We start from the raw sequence: 23,350 nt of genomic DNA, 5'->3' as shown, positions 1-23,350 counted from the left end.
AAGAAACACTATGGGTTAGGGCAGTGGTTCTCATCCTTGGCTGCACATTAGATCTAATGTGGAGCCAGGGTTGAGAACCACTGGGTTAGGGGATGAGAGATTTATTCTAGGAATTAGATCTTGCAGAGCTGTAGGAAGAGCCAGAGAATGGACAGTCTGAGAGGGAAGCTGGAGGATCAAAGGAGGTACTAACCAGTCCATCTGACCAACCAATTATATTTGGCCACCAACATAACATTTGGCCAAGGAAAGGCTCTATGGTAAGCTGTGCCTTCATGTAGTCACTGCCACAAAGCATCTGGGGGTGGGACAGGGGCCACTGTTGGTCAACAGGGTCAGCAGTCAGGCAAAGAGCTGGACGCAGAGCAGAGGAGAGCAAGGACAGGTGGAACCTGCAGGTGTCTGACCATGATGATCTTTGGTGATGGCTGCTGCTGCACTCGTCTTCCTGCTAATCTGACAGGGAAGAGGATTCTAGGAAACATTTCCAACTTAACCAGGCGCACTCCATACAAACCACACCTCCCTGCCCTCCTCTCTCACCTCTTCTAGCTGTCATCCTCTGTGATGGTTCGTTTCATGTCAACTTGGCTGGGCCACAAGATGCCCAGATACCTAGTTAAACACGCTTCCAGGTGTTTGAATCAGTAGACTGAGTAAAGTAGATCGCCCTCTCTAATGTGGGTGGGCCTCATCTCTTCAGCTAAAGGCATGGGGAGAACAAAAGGAAAGGGGAGGGGAGAATTCTCACTTTCTGCCTGACTGCGGAGCTGGGACGCAGTCTTCTCTGGCCTTCAGAGGAGAAGTTACACCGTTGGCTCCTCTGGTTCTCAGGCCTGCAGGCTTGAACTGGAATTACACCACCGGCTTTCCCGGGCTTCCAGCAGACTTGGAGACTCGGCCTTCATAATCACAGGAGCCAATTCCTTATAATGTCTTTCTCTCAAGAACTGTGACTAATCCATCCTCTTTCCTCCAGGGTTCTTCCAGTTCCCAGAGGTTGCCAAGTTCTTTCCCACCCCAAGGACCTTTCACTTCTAGCAAAAATGTTCTTCCTTCTCACCAACTCCTCACCCTCTAGGGCCCTGCTAAAGTCACTTTCCCTGGACTTCCAGTATAAATGATCTCCTCTTATTTTTCTCTTACATGTACAACTAGGGGTTGTATCTCTACAACTAAGCGAGAAGTCTCAATATACAGCACGCAGTTGTATATTTGCTCGTGTTCTCTCTTCTGCGGGCTCTGAAGCTCTTTGAGGACAGGGGTTATATCTATTATGTTCACCATTGTAAACCCAGTGCCTACCATGTAGTAGGTTCCAAAATATGCCTATGAAATGAATGAACATAGTCATTTTCAAGGGCAATGTTTGGTTTATGTTTTTATTGATTTTTAAAGAGAGGGGAAGGGAAAGGGATAGAGAGATAGAAACATCGTTGATAGAGAAACATCATCAATCAGCTGCCTCCTGCATGCCCCCCACTGGGGATCGAACCTGCCACCGTGCATGTGCCCTGGCTGGGAATTGAACCAGTGATCTCTTGGTTCCTGGGTTGAAGCTCAACCATTGAGCCATGCCTGCCCAACTCAAAGCCAATGTTTGATACAGTAGGGGGGGAGCGGCGGGGAATTAGTCCCTCGCCTAATTCATGGCTTTATTTTGCTATATAATTTATGGTTTACGTGTAACAAAACAAAACAAAAAAAAATACTTACAGTCTCTGCCAGCAGGCAAAAATTAGCCTTACCACCCACCAACCTTTCCTGGGGCCTCCTAGGCCTGGGAACCCATTAAAAACAATTGCTAAAACTTTGTGGTATCATTACATAACCAGCTCTCAGCAGGAGGCTTAATGGCTACCATGTGAGGCCCAGAAAATTTCTATGGCTTAATGGCCCACATACATTCCCGGCTCTTCATGTTTCTTCAATATCTGCATCATTTGCTCTGCGAGAATGTTTTATCTGAGTAGGCTATTTTGCTTAAAAATATATTTTTCCAAAAAAATCCAGACAGTCATACTTCCCAGTGATAACAGAGCTTTATACTGAATTCCTGATCTAATGAAGACGAAGAGGTTTGTCCCTGAGACATAGTAGGTGCTTAATAAATGACACTTTCCACATCTCTGGGGTTATTTTCTCCTAAGGATTAGTCAAACTTGTAACAAACAGGAAATAAGTGCTAGAGACCTAATGCAACTGTAGTGAATATAGACAACAATATTGTATTATAATCATCAAACTTGTTAGAGACTACATCTGAATTATTCCAGTCACTAAAAAGAAATGGTAATTATGTGACATGATAGAGGCGCTAATTATTACTACAGTGGCCATCATGTTACAATATATGGATATACTAATTACCATGTTATAGACCTCAAATTTATACAATGTTGTACATTAAATTATATTATTTTTAAAAATATATAACTTTATTGATTTCAGAGAGAAAAGGAGAAGGAGAAAGAGATAGAAACATCAATGATGAGAGAGAATCATTTGTGCTTCCTACACATCCTCCCAATGGGGATTGAGCCTACAACCTGGGCATGTGCCCCTGACCAGAATCAAACCCAGGACCCTTCAGTCCGCAGGCCGATGCTCTATCTACTGAGCCAAACCGGCTAGGGCTACCTTTTTTTTTTAAGTGCAGTTTAACTTAGACCACTGATTATGAAAATATCCCTGAAAGAAAATAAATAGGAAAATAAAGAAATTTTCTTTGGGGAAGATAAAAATAGATATTTAAAAAGATCTGCTGGGCCTTACCTGTGCTTCATCTTGAAGCGCAGTTATAAATTTATCACATGCTCTTTGCTTATTTTTCATGTAAAACATGAATTAAAAGCTGGAGAAAAGATTACACCGATTCAGAAAATAACTCTTTGGAATAAAGAGCTCAGTGTTTCTTTTAGAGACAATTCTGATTCTTCCATCTGGCCTCCGTGAGAGACTTCTTACTCCTATCATATCTCAGTGTCCCTGTAGTTACAGTGAAGCCCTGCCACCCTTTGCCTAGGGACCAGGGTAGTAAACCATCTCTGTGGATGGAATCATGGGCTTTTCATGAAGCAAGGGTGGATGGATGTTCTACCACCATCCAGACGTGGTAGGCGATCTCCAGCTTGCCCACGGCAGACATTCACCCTCCCATCAGCACCACTTCTCGGGGGACAAGGCCACTACCCTCTATTGTAGAGGAGCTGCAACTGGCCTGAACTATGGCAAAGGGGGTTGTCCACATGGAGTGGACAGGTGCAGAGCTGGCAAGTCTTACGGCTAAAGCAGGGGCCACCAGCTGGCTGTTGGTGGTGGGCAATCCTCTCCAGGTGGCAGGAGGGCAGCCAACATAGCTTCTTTGCACTGACAGTTCATGCTTACGTGAAGATCAGTGCCTCCCCTTGGTGACAGCGGCGGTCTGCATGGTTTCTCTTCTTCACCAGCCTACTGGCAGCGATTCTCCAAACACGATCCCTAGACCAGCAGCATCAGCACACCTGGTTGGAATGCAAATTCTCAGGCCGTGCACAGACCAACTGAAACCCTGCTAGGTGGGGCACAGCAATCTGTGTGTGTTTTTTGTCTGTTTTTAATATATTTTTATTGATTTCAGAGAGGAAGGGAGAGGGAGATAGAGATAGAAACATCAATGATAAGAGAGAATCATTGATCGGCTGCCTCCTGCATGCCCCTTACTGGGGATTGAGCCCACAACTTGGGCATATGCCCTTGATTGGACTCGAACCCAGAACCCTTCAGTCTGCAGGCTGACCCTCTAACCACTGAGCCAAACTGGCTAGGGCGTAATCTGTGAGTTTTAACAGGCCGTGCAGGTGACTCCAATGTACACTACAGTTTGAGAACTATTGCTCTAAACAACTTTTTAAAAAATATTCACCTAAGGACATGCTTAGACAGAGGAGAGGGGGAAAGGAAGAGAGAGAGAGAGGGTGAGAGAGAGAAGGAGAGAGATTAGTTGCTTACCACATGCGCCCAAATGGGGGATTGAAAGGCAACTCAGCTAAGTGCCCTGACCGGGAATCGAACTGGCAACCTTTCGGTGCACAGGACAATGCTCAATCAACTGAGCCACTGCTGCTCTAGTGCTTCTCAAATTGTGTCTATTACTGGCATTTCCTGGGAAGCTTTCAAAAATCCCAACGCCCGGGCTTCACCCACAGTTGTTAAATCAGAGTCTGGCGGTGAGGCCCCGGTATCAGTAGTTCTTAAAGATCCCCTAGGGCAGCGGTTCTCAACCTGTGGGTTGCGACCCCTTTGGGGGTCGAACGACCCTTTCACAGGGGTCGCCTAAGACCATCGGAAAACACATATATAATTACATACTGTTTTTGTGATTAATCACTATGCTTTCATTATATTCAATTTGTAACAATGAAAATACATCCTGCATATCAGATATTTACATTACGATTCATAACAGCAGCAAGATTACAGTTATGAAGTAGCAACGAAAATAATTGTATGGTTGGGGGTCACCACAACATGAGGGACTGTATTGAAGGGTCGCGGCATTAGGAAGGTTGAGAACCACTGCCGGAGATGAGTCAGAGCCGGGCAGGCACGTTTGAGAACCAGCGCTTTGCTCTGGGGCCTGGCTACTCAACAGTGTGGTCCCTGGATCTGCAGCATCAGCACTCTCTGGGGGCTTGTTAGAAATGCAGAACCTCAGGCCCCAGCTCAGACCTGCTGAATCAATCTGCACTTGAGCAAGATCCCCAGGGACTCGTAAGCACAGTAAAATGTGACCAGCACTGGCCTGGGTACAAAAAAACGCCATCTGAAGCATGTGTCTGAAACGTTCTGACTTAGAGATCAATGATTGACTAAATCGGGTCCAGAGGTTGCTACTTTTGTTTTCCCGGTTTTCTGGTGATCCTCCCCCTCTTTCCATCAATGGAGGCTCTGGCTGGGGGAGGGGAGGATGATGAGAAAGAGGAATTAAGCTCAGTGAGCAAGTCTCAGGGGAGGGGGGTACAGACGAGTAAGGGAGGAGGAAACACTTTCATTCCCATTTGGATATATTCTGGACAATTCTGTTCACCATGTTAATTACCACATTGTCTAATAGCTGCTCCCAGGAGGCCTCCTTGTAAACCAGCTGCTGCTTATTCTCTGTCCGCTCCACCCTCCCATTTCTTCTTTCATTCATTTCTCATCAGATCGCTGCCCGGTGATTTAGAAAGTGAAACCGAGGCCATCTCAGAATTGGAATATATATTAACTTGTACTTACTATTTTCTTAAGGAAGTGAAAGGAGCCTCAGATTAGAATAGGCCAACTTTGTGACGAAAGAAAATGGAATCTTTATTGCCTTGGGATTTGTTTAACTGACAAGATCTTTTTTTAAAAAAATACCCATCCCCATAGTGTGTCTTTTTCCTCATACTGAGAATGAGATGTGGCTGCACACTCATCTCTGTACCTGTGTGTTTATGTGTAGTCTTGTCAAAGAGGACTTTCAAGATGCGAAAAAAAAAAAAAAAAAAAAAAAAAATCTGGATTTTTGTTTGTAATTTCACAATTTTTGAATGTTGAAAAATAATACAACTTTATATTGTTTTTTTTTGTTGTTGTTTTTTTTTTTTTTGGCAGAATTTGGAAACCACACAAAACACTCTTGAGGCCATAGTTCACCTGGGGCCAGCCAGGTAATGACCCCTAGACTAAGTGATGTCCCAGGACTCTTTTAGAATTTGAATTCTACCCCTTTAATGAATCTGTAGCTTTTTGTGTAGTCATCTCTGTGTCTCCAGTTTATTCTTTCAGTAAACATTTGAGTGGTCATTATAAGCCAGAAACCATAGTTGATTTAAAAAAAGAACAGGACAGCCTGGCCCATGCTGCTCAGTGGTTGAGTGTCAACCTATGAACCAGGAGGTAACGGTTCTTGGGTTCCCGGTCAGGGTTCAGTCCCCAGTGAGGAGCGTGCGGGAGGCAGCCGATCGGTGATTCTCTCTCATCATTGATGTTTCTATCTCTTCCTCTCCCTTCCTCTTTAAAAGAAAATAAAACTATTTTCGTTTAAAGAATGAGATGGAATTTCTACTCTTAGGTGAACAAAGAGCTAAGTGAGATGCCCCAATAAATAATAAGGTTTCCTGAAAAAAATTGGACTTGTAGAAAAGCCTAAGGAAAGGCAGATGAGATTCTTTACCGAGACACATAATCTTTGTGATTTTTGGTAGTTTCATCTGTGAAATAGGAAGAATAATACCCCCCATCAAGCCTATGTGAAGATCAGAATTCTGTCTATAAAGTACCAGGCATATAGTAAGTGCTCAATAAATAATGGTATCTAGCACTATTACTTTTATTATTGGAGCCCTCAGGATATGTCCGACTAAAGGCTTAGGCCCCCAAGGGATCAGGTCTAAACTGTTAGTTGGACATTCTTAGTGCTGCCACAGTGGTGGGAGAGGCTCCTGCCACCACCACTGTGCTGGCCAGCCATGAGCCAGCTTCTGGCTGAGTGGTACTCCCCATATGGAAGTGCACTGACCACCAGGGGGCAGCTCCTGCATTGAGCATCTGCCCCCTGGTGGCCAGTGTGCATCATAGCAACCGGTCATTCTGCCGTTCCGTCAATGTGCATATTAGCCTTTTATTATTATTACATAGGATTATAAACTCTTTGGAGTTAGGGGTTGGGTCTGATTACAATCATGCAGTGGCAGTGTGTAACTTGTAAGCAGCAAGCAGATTGTGTTCTCAAAGGGTATGCCTCAGAGTTTGTTTCCCATGGAGACGGCATCCGTTGGTTGCTTCTCCAAGTCAAATCTGGAAAAGCTTATGTAAACTATAGGATGGTCTAAATGTTGCACAATTGCAATTTTTTAAAAATAAAAAAAGCAGCACTGATGGGGAGGCAAGTACAGCTGAAGAACTCTTTCGGGTTCCTTTTTTTTTTTTTTTTTTTGACAAATGATGTTACAAAGCTTTTTGCTTGTTATGAGTGGTGCTTGACATTCCAAGACAGGTTTATTTAGAAGACCAAGATCAAGAGTCGCATACTTGATGATCCTGAAGGGGGCTTCTGGGGAAGTTCAAGGGCTTTTAGGATGGATGATTTTAGGGTTTTTAATTTGTCTAATTGCACTGAAAAAGGTATTCCTTTTCCTTGAGCCAATTATCTCTGACATTGTTTTCATACTTATCTTTCAAGTACCATCTTTAGGTTGATGACTCTCAAGTTTACATCTTTAGGCCACATTTTTTATATTCAGCTCTCAGCTTGGCGTCTCTACTCAGAGATCTCATCCACGTCTTGGACTTACCATGGTCAAAACAGAACTCTTGACCCAAATTTGACTCCTTTCAAGCCTTTCCTAGATCAGTAAAGGACACTGCCATACACTGGTTGCTCAGGTCAAACCCTGGGAAATAGTCTTATTTTTTTCTAATTCCCATCATACCCCACATCTAATCCCTCAAGTAGCCCTGTGTACTTAGGCACCAATATTCCACGGCATTATATGCAAAATGTGATCACTTCTCACCACGTGCATACTCTCTCTGGCAGAGACTTCTAGTTCCCTCTTTTTTTTTTTTCAAAAAAAAAAAAAAATGGAACCTCTTATTTTTAGCTGAGTGCAAAATAGGCCAATCCCCCTTAAACTGTTTATGGATACATGGCTAAGTTCTGGCCAAGGCAATATAAACAGAAATATAATATGGCAGCTTCTAAGAACCATCCTTAAAAGATAATTGGCATATACCCTTTGCCTCCCCCCACCTTCTATTCATTCTGCCGGCTGGAATGTGATGTGATGGCTGGAGCTGGAGCAGCCATCTAAGATCATGAGGTAACCTTGGAAATGGGGGCTGTGCACAGCAGAGCAACAAAATAGGAGGAGCCTGGATCTCTGAGGACTTCATGGAGCAGAATGGCCATAGCCGACCTGGATTACTTGCTTCTGGACTTCTATTTGTGGGAGAAAGAAACTTTTATCTTATTTAAGCCACTGTTATTTTGGATCCTGTTACCAACTAAATTCCAAATAATAGACTATTCTAGCTAAAGCATCCCTCTTTCTTTTTTAAAAAAAATATATTTTTATTGATTTCAGAGAGGAAGGGAGAGGGAGAGAAAGATACAAACATCAATGATGAGAGGGAATCATTGATTGGCTGCCTCCTGCATGCCCCCTACTGGGGATCAAGCCCACAGCTTGGTAGGTGCCCTTGACCAGAATCAAACCCGAGACCCTTCAGTCTGCAGGCCAACTCTCTATCCACTGAGCCAAACCAGCTAGGGCAAGCATCCCTCTTTCTTCAAAGCACTTAGTACCTGAAATTACCCTATATATTTACTTATGCTTTTGTTTATGTTTTTATTATGTGTCTTCCCCCCTTTGGAATGTAAACTCCTTGAGGCCAGGGATTATCTGATGTTCACTGCTGTACTCCTATTCCCCGGAGGTGTGCATGGCACATAATAAGTGCTTAATAAATATTTTTGAAATGAAATTGATGAATGAACACTTATTATGTGCCAGGGAGGGAAGATAGATGATTAATACATGTTTCCTGAGAAGCTTACTGTCTCTAGTGGAAATTGACTCTCTAGTTAAAATAGCAGTCATCCTCATTGAATTCATCTAGAACATTGGTTCTCAGCCAGGGGCAGAGTTCTCCCCAAGAGGCATTTGTCAATATCTAGAAATATTTTTAAAGTATATTTTTTATTGATTTCAGAGAGGAAGAGAGAGTCAGAGAGAAGTAGAAATATCAATGATGAGAAATGATGGGAGAGAATCATTGATTGGCTGCCTCTTGCACGCCCCCTACTGGGGATTGAGCCTGCAACCTGGGCATGTGCCCTGACTAGGAATCAAACCATGACCTCCTGGTTCATAGGTTGATGCTCAACCACTGAGCCACGCTGGCCGGTCTAGAAATATTTTTGACTATTGCAATCTGGGGGATGCTACTGGTGTCCAGTGAGTAGGGGCCAGGAATGCTACAAAACACCCACAAAGCACAAGACAGCCCCCACAACAGAGAATTATACAAGCCCAAATGCCACAGTGTGGAGGTTGAGAAATCCTGACCTAGTGAAGGTCAGTGCCAATTAGCTTTCCCAGGGAGAAAGCTGCTTGGGCTATATGAGAGTAAACGTCATGGAGTATGGGGACCCGTGCTATGTGGTCTCTACGATGGTATCAGCAAGAATATGGCATTAAGTCCCAAATGGAGGTCTGCTGAGTTGTCCAAATTCTACTAAGCTTTCCATTGAGAGGCCAACCCCAACCACTAACCTTATGTAGCACAGGGCCCATGTTTTGAGGACAATGTGAAAAATTATGTCCAGAACTCTAGAAACCAAGCTAGAGAAGCTCTTTGAGTGGTATCATCGTTAATATAAAGAGCTCCAACGTGAACTTTCACTTTGCCTGGTTTCCTCGGGAAGGCTCAGAGCGCTCCGAGGCTGCACTGCTCTCTGCTGTAATAAATCTCTTCTCTATATTTACAGCCCTCCTGCAAAATGTAATTTTCTCTTGCAAGTAAACAAATGATAGATGAGGGCAGTCTAGGGATAGGAGATTATGTAGGTGAGCCACTTCATGTTTTAACTTCTTTTTTAGCCTTCCAATATCTTAGACACTGATACGCTTGGTGACTTTGGGCAGGGTGCTTAATCTCCTCGAGCCTCAGTTACCTCATCAGCAAATTCAGGGAGTTGGATCAGGCCGTGGCTGAGTTGCCTTTCACTCTAAATAATTATAATGATTCATCGCTCACGTGTTGCCATCAGATAATTGATGGCAATAAATGCCTGGGTTTGAAGAAATAAATTTGAAAAATAAAGGAAAGACTACAATGATTCCTAGCATCAATGTACCCCCCTCCCCATTTTCAAAAATAAAACAAGCATTAATCTTTGGAACAGTATTTACTAAGATATGTTTCTTAGAACATAGCTCCTTAAGATATGAAAATGGGACTCCATGTTGAAAAAATTGGGGAGCACACTAGATCCCTTTCTCAGAGAGTAACAATAAATCATTTTAAATTTTTATAAATAAATGAGAAATTTTTAAATAAATGAGAAACCTAATGTTTCTCATTTATTTGAATAGAGAATCCATTTTTTATTAATATCCTACAGAACCAGTGTTCCTTGAAACTCACTCTTGGAGACCCTGCCTTGATGTATATAATGACATTACTCATTAGGAACATGGAATTACCCACATACCTGATATCAGACAATGATAACATACTTGGACACATTATTGATAAAATCTACTTATCAGCCTTATTTTGTTGTTACATAGCCTGTGATGCAGAGAGAAAAATTTAAACTTGTGCCTCTTTGCTAAATTTACTCTGTCAATCCTAACCGCTAAGTGACTCTATTAAAAGGATGGCAAATAGGTTTGTTTTTTGTCTCATGGTAACTTTGATCAATGGGTAGTAGCTGCCTGGAGCTCTGTATTGAAATTGATAATAAGACCTTCAATGGGCTTGGAGGAAAAACATGCTGTGATCGATTCCTAAGTTCTGTCATGGGCATAGTGTTGTAATTGATTATTGGTATCAGTTGTGGTGGTAGACTAGCCAGAATGTATAGGATACTTATTGTGTGTTTCCTCACCCCGAATCAGAGACTTCTTACAAACTACCTACATTGGTTTGCTTGGGGAATTAAGAACTAGTAATACACTTAAGTGCCTTAAATGAGTGGCTAAGTTAATCTTATAGGGTCAGAAAAGGGGGAGTTTAGGTATGAAGGTAAAGATAAACTTTATGGAAGAGTTGACTTGGGCCTTGAAGGGTAGGAAGGTTAGGTCTTGTAAGGAGACCCTGGTTCATAATTGTCAGCAGAGACTGTGAGTGAGCTGCCAGTGCCTCAGGAACAGCTTGTAGCTCTGTAGCTGCCCAGACACAATGTAGGCATCGCACACACAAAGAGAAACAGGTGACATTGATTTTAATAATATATTTTATTTAACTCAATATATCCAAATATTATCACTTCATATAATCAGTATAAAATTTGTCAATTTTATCTTTACACTCTATGTTTGGTAATAAGTCTGACAGTTGGTGTATATTTTATTACAGCATATCTTGATGGGAACCAGCCACACTTTAGGTGCTCTGTAGCCACAGTGGCTAGTAGCTACCATATGGGATAATGTCAGTCTAAACTGCAACTCTTGTTCATAAAGTTTAAATACAGTTAATGAGGTTTTCAGCAGTTTTTCCAAACTCTATTCTGCGAACAAACTTGTACTAGCAATAACTTTTAATCTAAAAATTATTTCTATAAATAACATGTAAGAAAAAGTATTAATTCATTATTTAAAAATAATTCAAAAATATTGTTATTGGGACGGAAAGGGGGCCAGGGTGGGGGAGCCGCGCGCTCCTCCGGGCCTCGGGCTGGAAAGCAGGGGGTGGGGGCGGGGGAGCGATGGTGGTGGACGCGGCCCCTTTCCCGGTGGGCCAAGGGCCCACTCCCTACCCATTTCCCCCCCCCCCCCCACCCCCCGAAAATCCCAGTCGACCAGCACTCCCCAAAAGGGGCGGCGGTGGGAGATGGTTGCTCGGTGGAGGGGGTCGACCAGATGGCCCAGCCGGGACTTGGTCTCTGGGTGGGGCCCTCACCATCCACAGAGAGAGAGAGCAAGGGTCGACCAGATAGATGTCTGGCCCGGACTTAGTCTCTGCTATGGATCAGAGTGACTGGGTTGACCGGGAGTGGGGGCAGGGCCGAAGAGCAAATAAATGACAAAATACTTTAAAAAAATAGATACAGTATTGTTATTGTTTCCTGTTATCATTAGGAAGGCAGTTATTAAGTAGAGGATAGTAACAGCTCCTATGACTTGTACTCTCTCTCCCTTTACCATCTGTCCCATTGTGGCAAAATATCTAAATATATAAAGAGGCAGAGACCCAAACACCATAAGGACCAGTCACTATGACGCCCACTGCGGGCCCATAAACCTGTCCAATGGGGACAGGGGGGTGCAGACAGCCAGCCAACTCCCCTGTGGCCCTTCCCCCGGCCAGCCCCAACCCTGATCGCCCCCTCTACCCCAATAGGGGGCGGAGCAGGGAGCAGGCCAGCCAACCTCCTGCAGCCCCTCCCCCTGGCCAGCCCAGCCCCGATTGGCCCTGATAGGGGCGGGGCAGGCTGGACCCCACCCATGCACGAATTCATGCACCAGGCCTCTAGTATGTAAATAAATGAGCATGCTGATATTCCAACATTTAATTTATAAAACAAGGCATTGGCCAGATTCCCCCACCACATTTGGGGACAGAGCCAGCTGGCCCACCACCCAGAGCCCCTCCCCATGGCCGGCCCTTCCCCCAATTGGCCTCCCCCACCCCAACCGGGGGTGGGGCCCACTGGCCAGTTGCCCACAGCCCCTCCCCCAAGCTGGCCTGGCCCTTATCAGGCCAGATCGAGGCAGACTGGCCAGCCAACCTCCCGCCATCTCCTCCTCCTGACAGGCCGGGCTTCGATCTGCCCTAATTGGGGCTGGGCCAGCCGGACCCCATCTGTGCATGAATTCATGCACTGGGCCTCTAGTACATAATACAAAATTTACCATTTATGTATACAATTCAGTGGCACTAAGTACTTTCACGTGATGTGCTACTAACACCACCATCCATCTCCAGAACCTTGTCCTCCTCCCAAACCTCCTCCCAAGCTGAAACTCTGTACCAGTTAAACAATAACTCCCCTCCAGTGGTTCTCAACCTGTGGGTCACGACCCTTTCACAGGGGCCATCTAAGACCATCGGAAAACACATATATAATTACATGTTGTTTTTGTGATTAATCACTATGCTTTAATTATGTTTAATTATGTTCAATTTGTAACAATGAAATTGGGGGTCACCACAACATGAGGAACTGTAGTAAAGGGTCGCAGCATTAGGAAGGTTGAGAACCACTGCCTAGGCCCTGGCAACCACCATTTTACTTTGTCTCTATGAATTTGACTACTCTAGGTTCCTCCTATAAGTGGAATCATACAGTATCTGTTCTTTATTACATGACTTATTTCACTTAGCATAATATCCTGAATGTTCATCTATATTATAACATATCTCAGAATTTCCTTCCTTTTCAAGGCTGTATGATATTCCATTATATGGGTATGTCACATTTTGTTTACCCTCCATCCATTTTTGGATACTTGGGTTGCTTCCATTTTAGGGCTTTGAAAATGCTGTTATGAACATGGTTATAAATATCTGCTGGAGTCCTTGCTTTCAATTCTTTTATCCCCAGAAATGGAATTCTAAATCACATGGTAATTCTATTTTTTACCTTTTTGAGGAACTTCCATAGTGTCTACACCATTTTACATGTCCACCAGAATGCACAAGGGTTCTAATTGCTCCACAAGCTCACCATCTCTTATTTTCTGTTTATTTATTTGCCTGTTCATTTATAATGGCTGTTCTAATGCATACAAAGTGGTATCTTATTGTGATTTTTATTTGCATTTCCCTAATGATTGGTAATGCTAAGCATTTTTTCATGTGCTTATTGTACATTTATGTATCTTCTTTGAAGAAATGTCTATTCAAGTCCTTTGCCCATTTTTAAAAATATATATTTTATTGATTTTTTTACAGAGAGGAAGGGAGAAGGATAGAGAGTTAGAAACATCAGTGAGAGCGAAACATCAATTCAGCTGCCCCCTGCACACTCCCTGCTGGGAATGTGCCCGCAACCAAGGTACATGCCCTTGATCAGAATCAAACCTGGGACCCTTCAGTCTGCAGGCCAACGCTCTATCCACTGAGCCAAACCAGTCAGGGCCCTTTGCCCATTTTTTAAAAAAACATGTTTTTATTGATTTTAAAGAGAGAGGGAGGGAGAGGGATAGAGAGATAGAAACATCAATGAGAAAGAAACATTGATCGGCTGCCTCCTGTACACTCCCCACTGAGGATGGAGCCCGTAACCCGGGCATGTTCCCTGATTGGGAATTGAACTGGGGACCTCTTGGTTCATGGGTTAATGCTCAACCACTGAGCAACACTGGCTGGGCTTTTGCCCATTTTTCAATTGAGCTGTTTGTTTTGTTGAATTGTAAGAGTTCTTGTACATTCTGGATATTAACCCCTTTTCTGGTATATGATTTGCAAATATTTTCTCTCTTCCATGGGTTGCCTTTTCACTTGTTGATAGTGTCCTTTGATGTTCGTAAGTTTGGTACATTAAAGGATGGTCAGAAAAATGTTCTTCCTCAGATGCCCCTCAGGTGGTTTTCAGGTAGGGGGTATCTCTGATAAAAGAAACCCAAGGTTCAAAACCAGTTTCTGCCACTTACCAGGTGGGTGGCAAGTAACTCGCTAAATTTCCTGAGTGCCATTTCTTCCTATGTGAAAATGAGGATTTGATAATATTTTCCTCCCAGAGTTTGAGGAATGGTGGTGGTTAGAAATTAAAATAGACATTAAATGTAATTAAAATTTTCAGTAAGTAGTCATTATTATTTTTAACAAAATGGTGGAAAAGGTGTTATCTGCTTTTAAATTGGGCAGCACAAGGCCAGACTTTGTCATTTATTAGCTCTCTTCCATCCTGGTATTTGCTGTGAATAAACACTTCCCAAACACTTGCTGATAATTTGGAGATTAGGCTATTATTTTTCTACAATCCTATTATTTTCATATTTCTGTTTCCCTGACCTGAGGTGATGTCATACTCGGCCATCTGCTTCCCTTGCATCCAAAAGTCACCTCAAGTGTTTTTCCAAGAATCTTCTTCCAGGGCCCAGCGGGGAGGGTCCCCTGAGAGGTGGCATGCCTGGAGGGTGGTTCAAACACCATGCCAAGCGTTGTGACCTTCAAATAATTTTAGCATAAAAGACCTTCCAGAATAAGCCTTTATATGCCTCCTTGGCATGGGGCAAAGTGATCATTTTAGTTATGATATATAGGAGATCACCAAAGAGGCCGGACATTTCTATTTCAGCAAGAAGCTCTGGAGGGAGATATTTACCCTTCCCTTACTTGGTGGGCTCTTCAACTCTTTAACTGTAATGAATTAAACTCGTGACAACTGATTGTTTTTAAGAATATGGGCTACCATTTGATAGATTGATTGTTGGCTAAAGTAAATTATAGGGGCAGCGTGGAGACAGGTGAGACAACTGCAGTGAGTTTAAACTTCAGCTCTATTATTTACTGGTTATGTCACCTTGGGCAAGTTGTGTCCTCGATAAGCCCCTACTTCATCATCTGTAAAATGGGAATAAGAGGAGCAACCAATTTTATGTGGTCAGTTTGAGGATTCAATTAGCAATGAGCTAGTTATGTAAAGCCCCTTAGCACCATGCCTGGCTGGTAACAAGAGCCCCGTAAATGTTAGCTATTGTTAATATGAATTGTATCATCATCATCATCATCAGATTTGGGTGACTTCCAAGTAGTGACAGCAATACTGAATGCACCCCCCTCGTTTACCTGGCTTTAACTTCACTATGCATACTTCCTCTTCCCACCCCCACCACACATTAATATCTTTTCTCTTCAGCCCAATCCTGGAGGGCCCTGACTTTCAGCAAGATGTTTAAGGAGCTAGAGTTGGGTAAGAACCCAGGGAAAGACACTAGAAGCCATAACTTAAAAGGACAGCATAGGGAATATATAATCAGCAATCCTGAATAATAAAAGCTTAATATGCAAATCGACTGAACGGGGAATGACTGGTAGGGGGGTGGGGCTGCGGAGCAGGTGGCGCCAGGCCAGCCAAGATACATGCCAGTGGGCAGAGGGAGGGGACCACAATTGAGGGGGGGGGGCAGCAAAACCAGAGGCAACAGAGGGGTGAAGGCAGAGGGAGGTGGGAAGTGGGGGACTGGCCACTCACCAGCTGGCGCTGTCCCCTGATCAGCCGGCCTGGTCACCTCCCTGATGGGAAGCGGGTCTAAGCCATCAGTTGGACATCCCCTGAGGGCTCCCAGACTGTGAGAGGGCACATGCTGGGCTGAGGGAACAACCCCGCTCACCACTCCCCCCGCCAGGTGCACGAATTTTTGTGCACTGGGCCTCTAGTGTTGTAATAACTATGTATGGTGCCAGGTGGGTACTGGAAATATCAAAACACTTTGTAAAGTGTATGATTGTCTAACCACCACTGTACCCTGAAACTAATCTATAATAATAAAAGTGTAATATGCTAATTAGACCAGATGTCCTTCCTTCTGGGCAAAGCTGCAGTGGGCAGGGGCCAAGGCAGAGGCAGCAGAGGCCCCCCAGCCATGGCGGCAGGCAGGGGCTGGGGCCAACGCCCTTGCATGAATTTTGTGCATCAGGCCTCTAATACAAAACAATGTTGAATGAAAAATAATATTTTTAAGAAACGAGTTAAAAACCGAAGCTACACTGCTTTATAAAAGCCAGACGGAAAGGAAGTGCACTCTCTCTGGCCAAACAGTGCTTGTCAGTTAGCATTCAAAGTAAAAAGTCTGGCCCTAGCTGGGTAGCTCAGTTGGTTAGAGCATCTTCCTGATACACCAAGGTTTTGGGTTCGATCCCTGGTCATGGCACGTACAAGAATCAACCAATGAATGCATAAATAAGTGGAACAACAAATCTGTTTCTCTCCCTCCCTGTGTCCCACCCCTTCTCTCTCTCTTCCTCTCAAATCAGTAAATTAAAATAAACATTTATTTTTTTTTAAAAAAGTAAAAAGTCTAACCTCCATAAAATTCAATTATTCATAAAGACATTTACTAAGTAAAGAGATATGCATGCGTTAAAAGGTAACTACAAACAGGACATGGCAATGACTTGCTGTTGGAACTGTCATTTACATAATCTGCATTTTATTTACACATGTCCCTGATATAGCTTTAATCTTGGGAAGCAAAGGAGGTGGCTTCTTTAGAACTGCCACGCCAATACTTGAGCATCACTGAGGCCAAGCCTGGGGGAATCTTACCCCTCTTTTTCTCCACATTTTAAGTCTGAAATAACTTTGACTGGACGTCATCACCCTCCTATTTTATTGTTTGGAGAATGCATGAGCCACTGGGCAGCACATCTTGCGTCCTGATTCATAGAAGCTTGGCCCTTGCCTCAAGCTGAGGCAGCCTGAGTGGAGGTTTCAAATGTGTCATGAGGTTTCCCAGCCAAATTCTTCCAGCACCAGCTTGAAAACTGGCTATAAAAATAGCCCTTACCAAGGGAGCCTGACTGTGACAACGATTTCCTATCTAGGAGCAGGAATAAGAGGACTGCTGTTTTTCTTCTTTTTAAATTTTCTGTAATGTCTCTCTGATGTAGGTTTGCTTTTAAGATTGTGTTTTAAAGTCACTCTTGTACTCAAATCTCCTGTTGGAGGGTGAAGTTCCTCCATGCTTGGTGCCTAACTGGGGTTAATCCAGTGCCAGGCCTGGGCATTAAAGGGAACAAAAGAGAGAACCTTATCTTTTGTTTATAAGGATGTAAATTTGAATATTTATGTAGGAAATTTGGAAGATCTATCTGGGAAAATCCTGGTGGGTAAGGACTCTGGGTGCCAGGGCCTTTCAAAAGTTAAGAAAGGCTCAGGTCAACTCTCAGTGTTTGAGGCTCTGAGTATGTTAAAATTGTAAGAAATAGCAGACAGGTCACAAAATTTATGGTATATTTTAAGAATTTTCCTTTTATAATTGAGCACTTTTTAGAAAATATATATTTTATTGATTTTTTACAGAGAGGAAGGGAGAGGAATAGAGAGTTAGAAACATCGATGAGAGAGAAACATGGGATCAGCTGCCTCCTGCACACCCCCTACTGGGGATGTGCTCGCAACCAAGGTACATGCCCTTGACTGGAATCGAACCTGGGACCCTTTAGTCCACAGGCCAATGCTCCATCCACTGAGCCAAACCGGCTAGGGCACAACTGAGCACTTTTAACACGAGGTGGGGAACTACAATGCAATATAATGATCTATTCACCAGGTAATAATAATCTTTATTATGAAGCGTTCAGGCAGAGCCTCTACAGGTGCGTGGGCCAATAAGGGGACACAATTTTTTTTTTTAAATATATTTTATTGATTTTTTACAGAGAGGAAAGGAGAGAGATAGAGAGTCAGAAACATCGATGAGAGAGAAACATTGATCAGCTGCCTCCTGCACATATCCCACTGGGGATGTGCCCGCAATCCAGGTACATGCCCCCGACCGGAATCGAACCCGGGACCCCCCAGTCCGCAGGCCGACGCTCTATCCACTGAGCCAAACCGGCCCTGGCAAGGGGACACAATTTTTAAAATCCAGACTTCTTTCCTGTCACCATGCCCCTGGGACTCTGCATAACCTCATTAGGCAATAATGTCAAAGGTCTAGATCTGAGGCCTTTGACGAATGTGAGGTCCGGACCAAGTGTCCCTTCTGTCCCTGCCTGTGACAGTTACTGCCTACTACCAGCAGGTGACCTTGGGCAGGCTGCTCAGTACCCCCTGGCATCAGAGGTACCCAGCTCATAGTGTGGTTTTGGAGAATTCCATGAAGTAGCCCACACAGATCATTTGGCTCAGTGCTTGGCATTAGTAAATGCTCAATAAATATTAGCTAGAGTTAGTCACTATTATTAGAGTTAAGACTCAATGCCTTGGCCAAAGTTTATTTAACTGGTTTATGTGGGTCAGTGCCACACCCTGTGAGTACTAATTCTTTGTCTACTCATTCAACACATATATACTGAATGCCTAATTTTAGTTAAACTTTTTTTTGTTTTATAACTACTACTTCTGTATTAGAAAACTAGCAATAATCAGGAAAAAAGTCAACCATGATCCTACTTTTCACAGGACACCAATATTAGGTAAATTGAATATATTTTCTTCTAACCTTTTTTTTCTATGAAACTTCCCCCTCCCATTTTTAACTCAGTTGGGGTTCTAGCACATGTTCATTTCTAAATCTCATGCTTTTCTTTTTAATAAGTTTACATAATATTTTCCTGATTTCATTTAAAACTTCTTCATACAGCTGAAACCGGTTTGGCTCAGTGGATAGAGCGTTGGCCTGCGGACTGAAGGGTCCCGGGTTCGATCCCGGTCAAGGGCATGTACCTGGGTTGCGGGCACTTCCCCAGTGGGGGATGTGCGGGAGGCAGCTGGTCGATGTTTCTCTCTCATCGATGTTTCTAACTCTCTATCTCTCTCCTTTCCTCTCTGTAAAAACTCAATAAAATATATTTAAAAAAAAACAAAAGAAAAACTTCTTCATACATATAATTTTTAATGGTTGCATAAAATTCTAACTATGAATGTACTATCTCCTAATTAGTTTCCTATTGTTGGACTTTTCTTTCTATTAATAAGTAAAACTGAGATGAACACGTTTGTATTCATCTTAGTCTATGTTTTCGTTCATTTCCATTTCATTCCTCCCATTAACAACTATTTTTGAGTGCCTGCTCTGGGTCAGGTTGCTGTGCTATATACTGGGGATCGAAAGGATGGAGCTGGGACAGGTGTGGACTTTGCCTTCTCAGACAGAGCCCATTTCCTAAGGGTGTGACAGATGAATGGGGTGGGAGGAACCTTGTACTTGCCGCTGGTGGTGAGTGTTACCAATGAAAGAAGTAGGGTGTGTAGCGGAGTCCCTGGAAAGGGTACTGGCCAGCTTTCTTGGGTTGGGAGGTCAGGGAAAACCTCTTAGAAGAATTAAGATGGGCCCTGGAAAGCTGCCAGGAGCAGGGTGAGAAAGGGTTGGCACACACACAATCCTGGGAGTGAGCGCCTCCTTGAATTTGGCACCATAAGAACTTCACTCACTTTGACCCAGTCAAAATTAATGACAAAGACTTCAACCTGGACAGGAATTGGGAGGTCTAGGAGGAGGAGCTCACACACCCGTTTCAAAAGCACTACAGGAAGAACTCTTTGGTTCTAACAGCACCGCCTCCGGCAACTTCCTCTTCCCCTCTACTAAAGAGCTTCCTCTCCTTTGGTTTCCCAGGACCTGACTATGGCTTGCTAGAGCTAAGCATGCTGGATTGTAATCTACTACATGCCTTACCCCCTGAAAAAATCCTTTTTTGCTGAAGGAATATCTTGGCTGACTTTTTGTTGGCAGTCAACACAACTCTGATGGAAAAAATGTAGGAAAGGCATTGTAGGCAGAGGGAACAGCAAGTGCTAAAGCCCAGAGGCACTGGCTTGGTGTGTTTCAGGAACAGAAAAGTGGTCCCTATGGAGTGGAGTAGAGAAGTGCTAATGGAACCAGTGAAGCAGAACCACCAAAAGAAATGAAAAAAAAATTTTTTTTTTAAGTTTTGAGACTTGACCATATTTGATATATACATTTCAAAGTATACAAGTAGTTGCCATGGGAAAAACTGGGCTTTCAACTATTATTTTTTACTCAATGGTTTGGAATTGTCTTTGTAACCCACACTTGCTGGGATTTGAGGTTGGAGGAGGCACGGAGATCATTTTCAGTGCTTAGGGACTTGAAAGTGGTGTTTCTAAACCTTGAGTAGAATCCCCTGTGGAAGTCTTAAAAAATACTGATGCCTGGGCCCACCCAGTGGTCTGGGGTGCAGCCTAGGCATAGTGAAGATAAAATTGAGACCCACCTTTAGGATCCTGATCTGGATATGAGCTGCTGTGGAATATTTGCAATGTAAAAGGAACCAGCTTTTATAGGCTCTTGTAGGCTCTTAGTGGCGACAAGTCTGAATTTTACTCTAAGAAGAATGGAAAGCCATTGATGGGTTTAAAGTAGGATGGTAACATCTGATTTTTATTTTAAGAAAATCACTTTGGCTGCAGTGTGGCAAATGTTCTTAGGGTAGATTCCCAGAAGTGGAATTACTGGGGGAAAGGGTATTAACAATTTTAAGTCTTTGGATGTACACTGTTAAATTGCTTTCCAGGAAGTTGTGCCAAATGACACCTATCTTCGGTGTCCTTACACCACCCCTTTGCCAACACTGAGTGTTTTTAATGATTTCTGTGGGAGAAGTACAAAAAGCAATGACAAATAAGAAGCAATTGTTTGAGCAAACTGCCAGTGACTTTTTTTTTTCTCCTTCATTGGTCAAATATCCAAATAACCATGTGTTTCCAGAAGTTGTAGATCTGATATTTAGCTATCATTTATTGATTGCTTATTGTGTGGCAGGCACTGTGCAAAGAACTTTACAATCTCTATTAATCCTTAAGGGATTGGCACTACTGTTATCATCTCCATTTCACAGATGAAAAACTGGGGCACTGTGAGAGTCAGGAGGTTGCTGACACTCCCTCAGTTTTTAAGTGAAGGACTTGGAATTTGAACCCAGTTCAAATTCCTCAAATTACTCTGCTGTTGTTTTATAATTTGGAAAGGTTAGAAGACTCCTGGAATTTTTCTCAGAGGTCTAAGGTTCTAGCTATTCGGCTGCAAATCATTTTAGAACATGAGTAATTGACATAATTTGTTCGCTGTATCATTATTGCAATCAACTATTTAAGGAAGTAAACAAGCTTTATCGGCCACATCAACCATTTGCTCATGGGTCTGAGCAAAGAGGAGGGAAGCATCAACTCACCTGGTGCATACAAAGTAAAGGATCTGAGGAAAACAGGTCCAAGGACATTTGGAATTTAAAATTAAGGAAAGGCTTTGGGAGAGGGGGACATTGTAGTCAGAATGCAAGACAGGCTTGCAGGGTGGTGGAGAGAGGGCAAACCTAAATATCTCAGTCATTTCTTATAATAAATCTATCTTTCTGACCCTTTCTTCCAGAGTTCTTTGAGGACAGGGATTAAGTCTTGGCCACTGTCCATGTTCCCAACTACTTGGTTAACAGATGCTCAATAAATTTTGCTGAATGTTGAATGAAAGAATAAATCATGACTAGGCTGTACATTTAAACCGTACACAAGGATAATGTATTCCTTATTGCTTATGTAATGAAACATTAACCACAAACATACAAAACCCAAATACCTTGTGGCAGGAATAACAGTCTCCCAGAGAGGACCACACTAATGAGGAGACCCTAATCTTGGGACTTGATTCAAGAGGGACTTTTTCTCTTCATAGAAGAACAGGGAAGAGGAAATAATAAATCAAGAAGAAAGGACATCTCTTGTAGGACCTTTTTTTACAACTAATAGGACCCTTCTTCTTATCCTCCCCTTAGCAAGAAGGAGGTGGGCAAATGTGGAGGTAGGAGGGCAAATTTTAGGATGGAGTTGTACCTGTAGAACATATCCCTCTAAACTTGGGTGTATTATTACATTATTTTTTTACACATGTGGATGACGATGCTTGGGTCAGACCTAGGGGGAATTTCTGCATTGAGTCAGGTATCAGCTCCAGTTCAGAGCAGGAGTTTTTTTCCCCCTGAATGGGGAGATGGGTGTGGGGAGAGAGGGCTCATTTGAAAATCTAACTTTCCATCCTTTAGAATCAGCAGAATCATAGTTTAGTGAGGGGTTGGGGGGATAAGCAAATTGAAATGTGGAGATACCAACATTTCATAATCTTCAAGTGCTTTTGGTAATAATTTTAAATCACACAAAGACTTTTCCTTGCAGCATAAAATAGATTAAGATGCTCTGGACGAGAGATGAGGTTAAGACCCTTTGACTATTCTTCCAAAGGTAACTCCTCAGTTACCTGTTTGATGTGAATCTTTTTTTTTTTAAATCCTATATGAGAATTTATTCCAATACTGTGGCAGTATGGGAGAGCAGCAGGTCATCCACAAAAATCTACCCTGCAGTCCTTCATAAGCCAGCTGCTTATATAGGGTAAGACAAAGATTACATGGGAAGTAAGGATTGATGTGAATCTTATCCACCGTTACTCTCTGAATCTGCAACCCCGGGGTGCATTGGGTCCTTTAGGAAAGAAAGTCTTTAGGGGAGACTGTGGGAGGGGTTGGGGAGGGAGAGTTTGACCCTCTTTAGCCAAACCCTTTCTGGTGGTGGAGGTGGGCAAGTGCTAGGGTGAGAGGATGTCAAAGCACAGTTCATGTTGTGAGGACAGGGGTTGGTGGTTGCTCTCCTTTCGCCCTCCATTTAGTTTAGTGCTTACCAATGTGAAGAAATGGTCAAGGCGTCAGAACTCCAGGGCACACTTCAGGTGAGGGTTGGCTAGGTGGATACCACGCCCTTTCTTTTTTATTATTTTTACCTTTCACCGGACAGGGTGGGGAAGGTGAGCGCGCGCGGGATTCGGAGTGGATGCCTGTTGACCGCTGACAGTCCGGCTTTCGAGGGTCAGGTGCCTTCCGGGGCGTTCTGGGAGGGGGTGCGGGCAGGGGTGGCAGACATGCCCTCTCCCAGGAGCCCAAGCTGCGGGCCCACGGACCTTGGCGAGGTTCGCTGGGAGTGAGGCGTGCC

The 23,350-nt window shown here is 43.4% G+C and overlaps 1 protein-coding gene across 1 annotated transcript in view; it reads left to right on the top strand.

The window, feature by feature from the left end:
• SMG1 (SMG1 phosphatidylinositol 3-kinase-related kinase) overlaps positions 1-23,350 on the top strand; it is a 149,371-nt gene that overhangs the window by 18,980 nt on the left and 107,041 nt on the right. Inside the window, exon 2 of the mRNA XM_015558989.1 lies at positions 5,620-5,675. The gene's annotated coding sequence lies outside the window, so the exon portion shown is untranslated. The remainder of the gene's footprint in view (positions 1-5,619; positions 5,676-23,350) is intronic.

This window comes from Myotis davidii, unplaced genomic scaffold (genome assembly GCF_000327345.1).
Source record: "Myotis davidii unplaced genomic scaffold, ASM32734v1 scaffold554, whole genome shotgun sequence".
Lineage (NCBI taxonomy): Eukaryota > Metazoa > Chordata > Mammalia > Chiroptera > Vespertilionidae > Myotis > Myotis davidii.
The sequence above is the reverse complement of the archived record's forward strand: the minus strand, read 5'-3'. Positions and strand labels throughout refer to the sequence as shown.